We start from the raw sequence: 13,401 nt of genomic DNA, 5'->3' as shown, positions 1-13,401 counted from the left end.
TGTTAGATTACTGGTTGGACTTGATGATCTTAAAGGCCATTTCCAACCACAATGATTCTATGATCACTTCCATTTGATTTATTAAACCAAATAACATTATGAAGAAGAACTTTATTCCAAAATGTTGCTGTGACTTTGGTGGAAAAAAACTAGGAGTGATTTTTACCAACAGACTGCAGCACATGCAGAGAAATCAAATTAACTTCACCCTGTGCTCCAAGAGCTGGGTGAATTTGAACCCATTTATGCAAGATTTGACTATTAATTACATCACACTTTCTTCAGGGGCTTTCCTTCTCTTAACAGAAATATTTTCTTGCTTCATGGAGGATATTGCAGCATCTGCCACATTGTCCTGTCTTAGTCTAGCCCACAACCTGCTCTCATGCCAAGACACACAGCAGATAACACAAAGATGGCATTTGCAGATTGCAGGATTCCAGGGGCACTCACTGGGAGCCATTTTTTTAGTGAAATCACCTACATGCACTGTGCAAAGACGTCATCCCAGGCATCCACAAGGATAACTGCCTGAACACTCCATCCTAACCATGAAAACAGGAGAGAAAGCCTAAAAAGCATCCCACTGTGTGTCACAGTGGGATATAGGGTACTGAGAATGCTGAGCAATCCTAGCACCTAATGATTTGCTTTTTGAAACTGGCAGAGAAGTCAAAACTCCTTTACTAGCTCAAATCACTCCATCAAAAAACCTGAAAATACAGCATTTAGTCATTCTTCATCAGATGGGCTAATCATGTGTTGCTGGTTTATAGGCACAATCATATCCTTGTTCTTACTCATTTGGAAAGCCTTTCAAAGTGTTATCACCTTTAGAGATGTACAAAGGCATGATTTGGTGACCTGGAGGGACTCAGAGACAGCCAGATTCTTCAGTAAATGAGGGCCATTTCCAGCTGAAAACTAAATCCATTTCTAAAAACTCAGACTTTTGTTTCTTCAAGACCTTCAGAAATGCCCCCACACCTACAAACCTCCTTCTGCAATCCTTAAGGATGAACTAAAAGCCTCTTCGCCTCCCTCCACCATGCTAGGTGAGAGTCCTTGTGAAAAGAGCAAACCCACATTCTTCCTTCTCCTGAAAGAGCCCATAATGGGCAGGAACACAGAAATTTCACGCAGTTCACATTAAGTGATCACTTAAACCGAACCCCACAAGACCCTAGAAGCAGAAGCAGGGAGGTGAGCCTTGGGAGTTTCCAGGAGGTGTGTTGCAGGTAAAACTGTCTTTCCTGGACCATGTTTTCCCAGGGAACACAAAAATTCCTGGGGAATTCCTGGTGTGTGCACATGTGCAGTAGGCTGGGGAAGGGGCAGCTATGACTACCCTAGCATGCCTGACCACCAAAGAGGAGAGGAAAAGGGGCTCCTGATGGGAAGGAGTCCTTTGAATGTGTGTTTACCTCCCCCACTCCCTCCTTGTCCTGTCACTAGACACTACAGAAAAAAAAAAAGCATCACCCTGTCCTCCTGACATCTACCCTTTAGTTACTTACAAGTGTCAATGAAGTCCCCTCCTTCAGTCTTCTCTTTTCTAGGCTAAAGAGCCCCAATTCCCATAGCCTTTCCTCATAAGATGCTCCTGTTCCTTGATCATCTTGGTGACCCTGCACTGGACCATCTAGAAGTCTGACCCTCTTGAGCTGGGGAGCCTAGAACTGGACACAGGACTCCAGATGAGACCTCTCCAGGGCAGAGAAGGAGGAGAGCCTCCCTCAACCTGCTGGCCACACTCTTCTTGATGCATCCTGGCCACAAGGGCACATTGCTGGCTCATGGTTAGTTTGCTGTCCACCAGGGCTCCCAGGTCCCTCTTGACAGCTGTTCTCCAGCAGGTCAACCTCCAAAGACAGGATAAGGGACATGGAAGAAGAGAAGGAAGAAAAGGGATAAGCCAGGAGGGAGCAGCTGGGGCAAGCTCCCACAGCTGTGATGGAGTGGGAAGGGCTCAGAGCAGGTGGTGCAGGACAGGAGCATCCAGGTGCTCTCCATGCTACTCTGCCAAACCAAACCACCTGCAGACACTGCTGGTGCCTTGGCTCAGGCTGGGCCTGCAGTAGCCAGTGCTGGTAGTCCTGAGGCAGGGCTCTGCTACCCATTAGGAGCAGCCTGGGACACTACTGCCTGAAAGAGGGCAGAAGTTGAGTAAGGCAGTGCCACATGGCATGGGCCAAATAAGTGCCAAGGCTGGCTCTAACAGGTTATATGTGATATTATAATTTACAGCAACTAGAGATACTTATGCTGCAATACCAGGGAGGACTCTCAAATGATGCTTAATTTACTAGTGTAGACATAGCCTGACTGGGTGAGGTGGTCCATGCCCTGGCCATATCTGCAGCCAGTCCCACTAGCTGACATTTTGAATGAGCAGCTCTTGGCCACTATTTCTCAGTGGCACACACACGAATGGCATCATCTGGCTTCTTTGTCTCCCATGGAACAGGGCACCTTTGTACCCACTGAAACCAGTCCTGTGCCCTGCTGTCCCCAGCAGAACCCACAAGAGCTGTCCTGCAGGTACTCCCTCAGAGTGAGTGGTTGGTTTTGCTCAGTCAGGCAGGCTGGGAAGGAGCTTACAAATATATGCAAGAGGAGGATTCCTGGTCTAGGTTGTATCAGCATGGGCAGACAGTAGTTCCTCTAAAATAAGCAGCAGCATAGTAGATTTAAGCTGGCCCTCCTAAGGAGCGGTACCAGGCTGTTATGGAATAAACCAGACTGGAATTTGCCTGGAACTGGTCCATATTAAAACTTTTTCCCAAAGCTACTTATTGCATCTGTCATTGCTGTAGTCAGCACAGTTACTCTGAAGAACACAGGAGTAAACAGATTTTTATCTGAAGAGTTTTTAAAAGCCAACAGCCTGGTTATGGGGACTGATGAGGTTTTCTTTATTGACTGTGCAATCATTGTGATTTAGAGCCTCCACAAGGTCCCTTGCTTCAGCCTCTGACAGCTGTGACAAATTCCCCCTACAAGCTCTGCTGGCCACTGCTGCTGTCCTCATTGGTGGTGGCACTGAGATGTTCCACCTCTTCCTCACCTTCCCATCCTCCTACTCCTGCCTTCCCGGTGTCCTGTGCTCCCACAGGGCCAGTTATTTGTCTGGCATCACACCCCTGCTTTCCAAGGTAATAAATCAGCATGGGATGCAGCTTTGCACCAGACTTCATTAACCACAAACACCATCGTCCCTTTCCCTGCCACAGCATGCAAGCCAGACATCCATGACTATCTGCAGTAGATATGCATTTCTCAAGCTCCCAGGAGGACCCACTGGTCTGTGGCAGATGGTGCATTGGACTGATGGATGCACAGGGCTGGGGAGGTGACTCACCCTTCTCGTCTCTTGGGATAACACCCCAGCACAGCCTGGCACTCCTGTGATGCACTGTTCGCACACCTTTGCGAGGGGTTTGTGTGCACTGTGAACACTAAAAAGCCACCACTCTGAAAAAGTATCAGGCTTAGGTAAAAGATCTGGGGAGTCAGATCTATAAAACTAGAAGAAGTGAAAACAAGACCGAACATCAAAGTATTGTAAGATGGATCCAGCCCCGTGCTAGGGGTGAGAGTGCTGGGGCTGTGTCATGTCTAAAGGAAACAGCAGTTCTTCAAGGTATAATGAAAGGTTTCTCTTGGAAAAAATTTAAGTAAAAATTTATATCAGGGCATTTACCATCCTAGTTTTCCTTTGCTAAATAATCACCTACATTTTTTCTGCTTCTTTCTTACTTTCTCATCCGAAACAGAAAAATAAAGCAAGATTAGAAAGAAAGAAATGGGAAGAAGAAGGGAGAAAATATGCTTATATTTTTTTTTACAGTGTTTCTATAGACAACATTGAAGAAAATGTAACTGTTATTTGTTTCTCTTTTTTTCTTCTTAACTCTTGTGTTGTTTTGTTGGGTTTTTTTCAGTAAGCTCTTTCTTATTGGAAAGTAGTCCCTTTCTGCTAGCAGCCCTAGTTTTGAAGAGCAGGAGGAACAATGGAAAACCAGGCCAGTTGACATGTAGAACACACTTCCAGGCTTTATATTTGGAAGTTCTGAAGCTTCCACTTATGCTTCATGCATCTCTCTGTAAGTGTTTTACACAGAGAGCCCCTGCCACTAATCTCATTTCTTGTGGAAGAGACTATTTGTCAAAGGTGACAAAGTCAAAAAGAAACGCTGTGTTTTGGTGCAGAGATTCAGTCCCCGGCAATTTTCTGTTTGTTTCCCAGCCAGCCTCGCTCCTGTCTGAGGTCAGACTAAATGATGTAACGGTCCCTTCTGGCCTTTGCCGTGGATGGGCTGGCGGCCGGGGCTCCCCTCCCTGCTGACAGTAGCGATTGCTGCAGCTGAGACCTCCCCAGGGACGGAGCTTTGGTCCTGGGCTCACACCAGGCTACCAGGTGCTGTGGGGCAGAGTTTCACAGCATGCACTAATGTGAAACATGTCTTTTGTAATGATGTTAAACCTCTACATAGCACGAACAACGACAATAACCCCCCCCCCCCCAGAAAAAAAACACAAAGAAAAACAACAAAACGCCCTCTTTAACTCTTTCCCCCTTACGTATATAGCCAAGAAACTCTCCGGTTTTATTTAAACCAATGTTCATTCACTGGTGGCAGCGGGTTTGATTTTGTTTGCTCCGTTTACCGCGACTCTGCTGCCCTAAAGCGGTGTCTGAGCAGTTTGGCCGTGCAGTGATACCCTCAAGCAGTCTCTTCTAATTCCGCCTCTGGCCAAGGACAAGGGACTGCGCCTTCTCCCGACCGCTGGTACTCGGACCCTCATCTCACCCGATTCCCATGTCTCCCTCTCTTAGGATAACGGTGCTCCGCGGCCTGGGAGCACAGACCCGCTGAGCAGTACAGGACGAGGCCAGTGCCCCCCACCCCTGCAGCGCAATTGAAACCTCGGGTTTTGCTTTTTACCCGATTCAAGACCAGGCTAGGAGCCCCCGGCATCCCCTCGGCAGTTTGTCTTCAAAGACCCGCTGACCGCAGCCAGCATCACCTCGGACACCCAGGCAGGCGGGTTGCTGCCCCGCGCCGCTCCGCAGCCCCGCCGCGCCCCACTCACCGCCGAGGCCGCGGGGACCCCTCCGCTGCCGTCGCCGCCGCTGCTGCCCCGCCGAGCCGCGCTCCCCGCACGCGGTCCCGGCATCGCGGCCGGTCCGCCTCGGGCGCCGAGCGGGAGCGAGTGAGCGGAGACCCCGCCGCCCGCTCCCCCCTTCACCTCCCTCCCCGCCGAGGGAGGAGTCGCTCCCTCCTCCCGGCGGCAAAACCCGGGGGGAAGCGCCGGGATGCTGCTGGCAGAGCCGGGCTGGCCGAGAAAGGGGAGACGCGGATCAATCAATAGGCGTGGGAAGAATAGAAGTGAAAAGCGACTTGCAAAGAGAAAATCCTTCACGGCTGCTTATTTATTGAGGGGGCAGCCAAGGCCCCCCCGTTCCCCCCTCCAGAATTATTACTGAGAGAACGTGGCAGGTGTGAATGTAACCCTGTCAGAAGTATTGAACACTGGAGCTGGGGAACTTGCAGTCTAAATGTGAGTATGAATGAGTGACACGGACAAGGGACGTTAGGGACAGGGGTCTGTGTCGCCAATGGCCTGGAAGTGAAGTGTCTATAAGGCACACATCATTCCTGCAAGTGTCCAGTTACACGTCCTCAGCATCCTCCTGGGCACAGGTCTGTGGAATCACCCTTTTAACTCTCCTAAGAATTGCACAGAACTCTTAAACAACAGGCATTGCCTTTCTACTACCCAATGTGCTCCATCTTACTGAAATTTAAGTGACCCAAGCACAGAGAAGCTTTATCAGTTCAAGGGGGATATTTCTTCTACAGACTTGCCTGTACTTAACCTTCCTGTTTTACATGTTGACCTGTTCCCAGTGAGCTGTGCTGCCTAGCAGCTGAAGTTGAAGGACTTGTTTCAATTCATGATGAATTGCCTCCGGATGGGATGCTACCTCTTGCAGACCAGGTGATGGTATTCTCACCAAGAAAAATGCAGAGGAACTGCTCTTTCTTAAGAGAAGGCCAAGTGTCCTGTTAAGCATGGAGTGAATTATCACGCCCCTGACTATGCACAATTCACTCTTTGGGAAAATAAAACCCAGCAAAATATAGCATCTTTCAAACTTACTCAGAGCCTTTGAAAGGACAGGTAGATACAGACTCCAACAAAAGTTGCACCTCATCCCAGCAGCTCTGCCCTCATTTGCAATACAGCCAGCTGCTGCAAATCAGCCACCTCTGTCTGCCAGTGTTACCCTCCCTTTCCTAGCTCTGTGTGAGCCAGGGAGTTCTGAGTTGTTTGGGTTTTTTTTTTCCTCATGTATTTTTTTCAGCTTTATTGTTGAAAATATCTTCTGTATCAAATATTAATAAAACTTAGTTCCAAGGTGCCAGGCTCCCCCTGTGACACCCTCTGGCAGCCTATGAAAATCATCAGGGAAGTTACATGAGGTTTGGCATCATCAGTGCAATTATTGTGATGGCTCAGCTAAGCCCTCCAGGACATGAATGCAGGCCAGCTTTTCTGGAAGTTGCAATATGTTCCCAGACAGTATGATCAGGACTGATTGATTTCTACATTTACAAATCCATTTGTATTTTGATATTAGCTCAAGTTGGACAGATAATACTATCGCTTGAGACCTTCGGAGACACAAGACAGTTGCTTTCTGCCTATTGTTGTTTAGATCAGAAATGTTTTCTGGATCACTGCAAAGAGAAGAATTTTTTGCTAAGCTCACACAATGGCTTGGCCAGTATCTATCTTCATGTAAAATATTGGAGAAGGTGGTAACTGAAGACTACAATGAAAGGAAGAAAACGAAAATCAGAATTGCAAAGGTGGTCCTCATATTTCTCTACAATTTGTGTTTCTTTTGGTGCTTATGCCAAAAAAAAAAAACAAAACCATTTTTTTTTGTTCTGCACAAAGCCTCATATGTGTCAGCAGTGTAAGATTAACTGTGATGCCAAATTAAAACAGGCAGTCGCCAATTAAGGTAATAAAAAAATCTATTTGAAATTCATAGGAGACTGAGAAGTTAAAGAGACACTTATCCAAGAGCTTAGCAGGCTTTCATTTACAGATACTTAAGAAAAAAAAAGGTGAAGACACACTCTGGAACACAGCCCAGTAAAATCAGAGAGGAGTCTGCAAGCTCCTGTGATGCTTCATTACTGAAGTGCCTGCTGCCAGCCAGCCCGCTTGCTTTTGCACTCCATCTGCCACGTCTTGTACATACTGAGATCCAGGCTCTGCTACCATCACTTCTGTTGACAGTTACCCCTCAGGTGTCCCTAATGGCACTGCTCAGACCACCTGAATGGTGCAGGACCTGCACCAGCACCTGGGTTTTCTCTGGGGCAGAGAGAAGGCTTCACTGACATTCAGTCAATGTTGCTTGCTCTTACTCCCCTGGAAACTCAGTGCAGTAGTAGTAATATTAATAGTTGTTATTATTTGTTCATAGCAATTTTCCAATATAAAGTTTATTTCAAATGTACTTTCACCATCTGAAAAGCTGACTCAGTCTCCTTTGCCTGCTGTTACTAAGTGAATTAGTTTGGTGGAGAATGTATGCACATTCAGGAACATAAATATGGCTGGCTGCCAGGTGCTCAACTAGATGATTTCTCACTTCCCCTCCTCAGCAGGACAAGGGGAGAAAATAAGACCAAAAAACCCACCCAAAACTCTAATGGGTCAAAATAAAGACAGTTTAATAACAAAAGTAAAAGCTGTCCATGCACACAAAGCAAAAAGAAGAAATCATTCCCTGCTGCCCATCAGCAAGCAGGTATCCAGCTGCTCCCTGGAAAGCAGGGCCTCAGCACACGTAATGGTTGCACAAGAAGACATATGCCATAACCACAAATGTCCCCTCCTTCCTTCCCCGAGCTTTTATTGCTGAGCACAATGTCATGTGGTAGGGAATATCCCTCCAATCAGTTGAAGTCAGGTGTCATGACTCTTGCCCATTCCCGTCCCACTTGGTTTGGAGGTGCAAGAGATAAAGAGAGAAAGTCCTGACACCACGCAAGCACTGTTCAGCAGTGGTGTGTTAACACTGTTCTAGCCCCAAATGCCAAGCACAGCACCATACAGGCTGCAATAGGGAAAGCAAACTTTGTAACTTCATCCCACAATGAATTAGTCTGGATAGGTTTAGTTCTGTGCTGACAGTTCTATTGCGCCTTCTATTGCCCATGAGTCAGTATAGAGAGAGAGTGCTGGCTGCTCTTCTCTTTCAGCAATCTCAAGGGACAGCTGGATAGCTTTCACTTCTGCAAAATGGCTTGCATTGCCTTCTCCTGCAACAGCTGCAACAATTTATCATGTGGGGCTCCATACAGCAGCTTTCCACTTCTGACGGTTTTTTACATCACAACAGGATCCGTTGGTAAACAGACCACACCGCCTTTCACATTGTGGTAACTTGTATGGTGATGCTTCTTGGGCAGCTGTCATCTCCTTGGATAATGCTCTGAAATCTCTGCTTTCTGCCCAGTTCATGGTCTCTTTCAGAATTCCTGGGTGGATTGGGTTCCTTATTCAAGCTTGTTGCAGGATCAGGCAACACCCACTTACTGCATATAGTGTTGGATGCTCCATGCATGGAGGGGATGATTCATTTGAACAGCCAGTGCATCACATGTAAATGTGATGCCTAGAGGACCTGTGCTTCTGTGCCAAGACACTTCTGACAAAGCTTGAACTCCCTCATATGCTGCTAGGATCTTTTGTATTTGGGGTAGAGTGGGCTTCAGAGCCTTGATACCTCTGTCTCCAAAATCCTAGAGGTCAGCCTTGGGTTTCTCCTGCTGTTTTCTGCTAGGGGCTTCAGGTGAGGTCATGCTCTCTGTGTGCAGTGTAGAACACATTTTACTCAGTTGACCTTGTACGGACAAGGCCAAGGACTACTATGCAAGCTATCTCCTGGCTGATCTGCTCAAGAGCCTGTTGTTGCTCAGGAACCATTCAAAATAGCTCCTTTTTTCTGGTCACTTGATAAAGGGGGCTCACAAGCTGACTGTAACCCAGAATATGCACTGTGCAGAAACCCATAACACCTGGATAAGCTTGTGGGTTTCTTTTGTTAAGTAATGGGGACATGGTTGTTACCTTACCAATAACATCTGTGGGGTATGTGACAGTTTGGATCCCTGTCTTACCCATGGCATTTCCAGATGTGGTTTGGATCCCCGTCTCAACCATGCTCCTCTGATGATGTTAAAGGAAAGCTCAAGAGGCATGACTCTTGAAGAAAGCCCCAGTGCAGTGCTAAGAGCTGCTGGGTTTCACTGGGGGGTAGGCAAAGACACCCTTATGACAAATAGTGCACTAATTCAAGATAACATGCCTGCAGAGGTGTAAGATCCCAGGCTATGGGAGGTGGTAACTACCCCAGGCATCTGACAAAGTCCTCCCATACACTCTGCCACCCAGGGATCAATGGCCTAAAGGCACATTTCCTTGTACCTCACCAGCAAACTGTTTTCTCTTCACACCAGACCAAAACCTGTTTCTGCAAAAACCTAAAAGACGATGACCTTAATCAAGCAATTTAGATTAGCATGTATGAGGATCTCTGGAGCCAGTGCCACAAAGACAGCCATGTCAGTTCTGGAGGGAAAGAGGGAGGCACAATCCCTCACCTCTCCTTAGGACAGCCTTCCTGGAGCAGAAACAGTACCTGTGCCGGGGCCAAGTGTATGGCCACTGCTTTTATCAGAATGTTCCCAGGCACAGCTAAACACAGAGATAAGCTGTGCAGCAAAAAAGCAGGAGCTGAAAGCAGCCACTGATGAGCCCTAAGCTCTGTTACACAGTAAATCAAGCAAGCTCCATAACCCACGCAGAAGGCTGCCGATTAACAGCTACCACAGCTATGGTATGCCCAGATCAAAACTGTCATTATCTCAAGCCTCATGTTGGGCAGCAATAAAAGGCACTGGTGGCCTGGTCTTGGCCAGCTGACAGATGCCCATGTGGATGCTTTCTCAGTCCCTCTCCTCAGCAAGACAGAGGAAGAAAGTAAGACGAAAAAAATCCTCACGGGTTAAGATAAAGACAGTTTAACGAGAAATGCAAAAGCTGCATGCATGAGCAAAGCAGAAAGACAGATTCATTCCCCGATTCCCATTGGCAGGCAGATGTCCAGCCACTCCCTGAGAAGCAGGGCCTCAGCACGTCTAACAGTAGCTAGGGAAGACAAACATCATACGCTTTCTCTCCCTGAGCTTTGATCAAAAAAGATGGACAGCATCTCACTTGCATGCTCTTTGCTGTATGAAGCTCTGTGGGCTGGACCAGAGGGCTGGGAAGTGTGATCTGCTGAGCCCTTGGCAGGGAGTCTGCATTGAATGAGTCTCTTGCTTCACACGTGTGCAGGGGTGTGTGTGTGCTTGCCTGTGCAGCCCCTTGGGTCTCTACTTGGGAAGACATTTAGCCACTGAGAGCATCTGACTCTTGCATTGTGCCACATGGATACTTTGCACCTGGAAGAAGTGCTGCCTGCAGTGCTGATGGCCTGCAGAGCACAGCGGTGGTGAGGCAATCTGCACCTGGGCTGGTTTCTTCAGTCATCCAGTTGTTCTTCAGGGATTCTCCTGGGGTTTATTTCCAAGCCTGGAGTTCACATCATCCCCACATGGGCATTTCTATTCATGTCAGTGAACAATGTCAGGGTATGTCGTGGGTCATACCCCAAGCTGCCTTGTGTTGTTCAGGCACTGCAAATGCTGTGGATCTGCAAAAGACAGGATGTTTCCCAACAACTTCTCAAAAACTGTATCTTGAAGGGTTTGCACACTTTGGAAAAGAGGCACATCTGTGTTTTTTTCTTGTCCCCAGCCCTGACTGGCAAGAGCTGCATGCAAAAGAGTCCAGGTCCATGGTCTGAAGGGAAACAGGCATCAGATGCCATGGGATGAGGCAGTATTTGTCCCTTTTGGCCAAAGAGCACTGGAAAAATTGCTGTTTTGATTCTGAGATCCAGCGAGACTGCAGGAATGCAATCTTTCTGGAAACATTGCTACAAGTACATAGCTAAATATATATTCACCTGCATAGCTGAATGTTTGCTGACTGCTCCCTCTGGGTCTCCCTAAGGAGAAAATGTTAGTGCTTTACATAGGTAGCTACTTAGCAGGGACTGGGGTAGGAGCAGTGCTGGGGTCTGTGCCGGGAGCTCTGCTCTTGGGAAAGCAGCCAGAGATGCTAAAGGAGATGAATCACTAGTGTCATCTCTGCAACTGCAGACTAAATGAGTTTAATGCAGTGTGCAAATAGAACAAGACTGCTCCCTACATAGGACTTGGTAATGAGCCCACAATAATCTGTGTTTTTCAAGGCACTTCATGTATTTTTCAGGTGGCTGTTGAGTGTTTCATTTGGTTTTACATAGCCTCCTTTACATGCAATTTGGACTTATGTTGGTGTATTCGACTTCAGACACAAGGCAGTAGCAAGAAGGAGGTGCCCTGCCCTTTCAAGTGAGCTGTGGGACTGTATTTCCACAGGGATAATGTCCCTGGACATGTTTTCAAAGCAGCCTGGAGCTTTAGCTCCTCTGAATATTTCCCCAGGATTTTTGTAGCCCATGTGGAATACAACCTTTTCAGAAGATCTGCTCCAGAGAATAACTTCTGGTTTTTGGTGGTTTGATTATGCCAAATGCTTTTCCCAACTGAAAACTGCAGAAAGATTTCTATGAGAATCCAAAATACAAACCAGAAGTCCAGTATCCTGCTTCTCTGTGTGTTAAAGACTCTGCTTCACTCTAACAAAGTACACTGGAGCTGTGCTGCACAATTACTCCCAGCTGAGGCACCTGACTATGGTGTTGCAATGCTAGAACTCAAAATTCTGGCAGAGAGGTGGCAAGAGTTATTTGCTGGGACTTTCAAAAAGATGGTTCAATATGTATTTTCCCTCCAATCGCATTCAAAGGTCAGGCTGAAACAGCTCTGTTGAACTTTTCTGAAAGGGTTCAGCCCAGGGCTGAGACATGGTGTGGAAATGCCAGGCAGCTGCAATTAGAAAACCCAGAATCTTAATGTGGACTGAGTTGGTGATATGTGGACGTGTTGGAGCATTGGACTAGATGAGCTTAAAGGTCCTTTTCAACCCAAACCAGCAGCATCCAATCCCTGGCTATGCAGATACAAATGCAAACAGTAGCCGTGTGCCAGCCCCCCTCCCCTGGGCAGCAGAGGCCCCTCCTTATGCCCAGACCCACACCCAACCACCTGCCTTCATCTGTCTGTTTCCTCAGCTCAGGGGTGATGGGTCAAATATTCACAATCTCTTTTCCAAAGCATCTTGAATCATTTTTGCAGTTAGCATTTAGTGGTGGCAGCCCATATGCTTTTTGGAGAGCCCTTCCCTGTCCCTCTCCAAAATCCCCTTCCCTGCATTCATCTAGCACTGGCTCACACAGTCCTGCTTTAGCCACGTGTCTCTGCATCCTTCATAAATCTCCTAGGGAGGCTATTTTTTCCCCTTCACCTTTCAGACTCCATTGTGTTGTGGCAGATACTGCTGGTGCCTGCTCTGTAGAACAACTAGTGCAGGAAGAGTCTGCAGTGTCTCAGCTAATGTAGTCTTAGTGCTGTGGGACAGGCATTGAAAGGAAGCCTTCACATCTGCTGGCAGTGAAGTTGGGCACATGGAGACCACTACCATGTTTGGCTTCTTGAAAGGAGCAGGTCTGGCTGACTGGGAGTGCTTTGAAAGCTGCACAGCACAAGCACAGGCTTCCATGTGTCTTCAGGAAGCCTCCAGTGACATCTCCTGACATCATCCCCTCTGCTCAAGGACATGGACTGCTGTAACATTTGCCTTTCAGTCAAAATCTTGTCATTCACAATCTTATCATTAACCATGTGCTCAGCTGCCATTGGAGATGACTGAGTGACACTTCTGCTAAGCAGTGAAAAAGCTCTTTCTTCTTTCTGGAGGAAGCAGCATCTCTCTGAGTTTAATTGAGACTTGCTCAAGTAAAGGAGTGGCCTCTGCACCATGAACTAACTTCACATTCTGCTTGTGTTCATGCAGGGTGGCTGACAAACTGCCCAGACCAAACCTCGTCTTGCTCAAGCACCTGCTCTCTCTGCTCCAGCACATCAGCCAAAGTGCTGAGTCCAACAGGATGGACTCCAGCAACCTGGAGAGGCAACCCTCTCACTTCTTCACCCATGCAAGAAGGAAAAGGAGAGATGAGGGCCCCTAAGCACTGTCAAAATACATGTCCTGTGTGAAAAAAGCTTCTGATGCAAAACTGAGGCAAAGCTGGAAAAGAACTTCTCACAGAAAGTATTAAACCAAAACTGTCTTCACTGTATGCTGTGAGATTAAGTG

This window comes from Colius striatus, chromosome 2, assembly GCF_028858725.1.
Source record: "Colius striatus isolate bColStr4 chromosome 2, bColStr4.1.hap1, whole genome shotgun sequence".
In the NCBI taxonomy this organism is placed as follows: domain Eukaryota; kingdom Metazoa; phylum Chordata; class Aves; order Coliiformes; family Coliidae; genus Colius; species Colius striatus.
Note: the sequence above shows the minus strand (reverse complement) of the source record.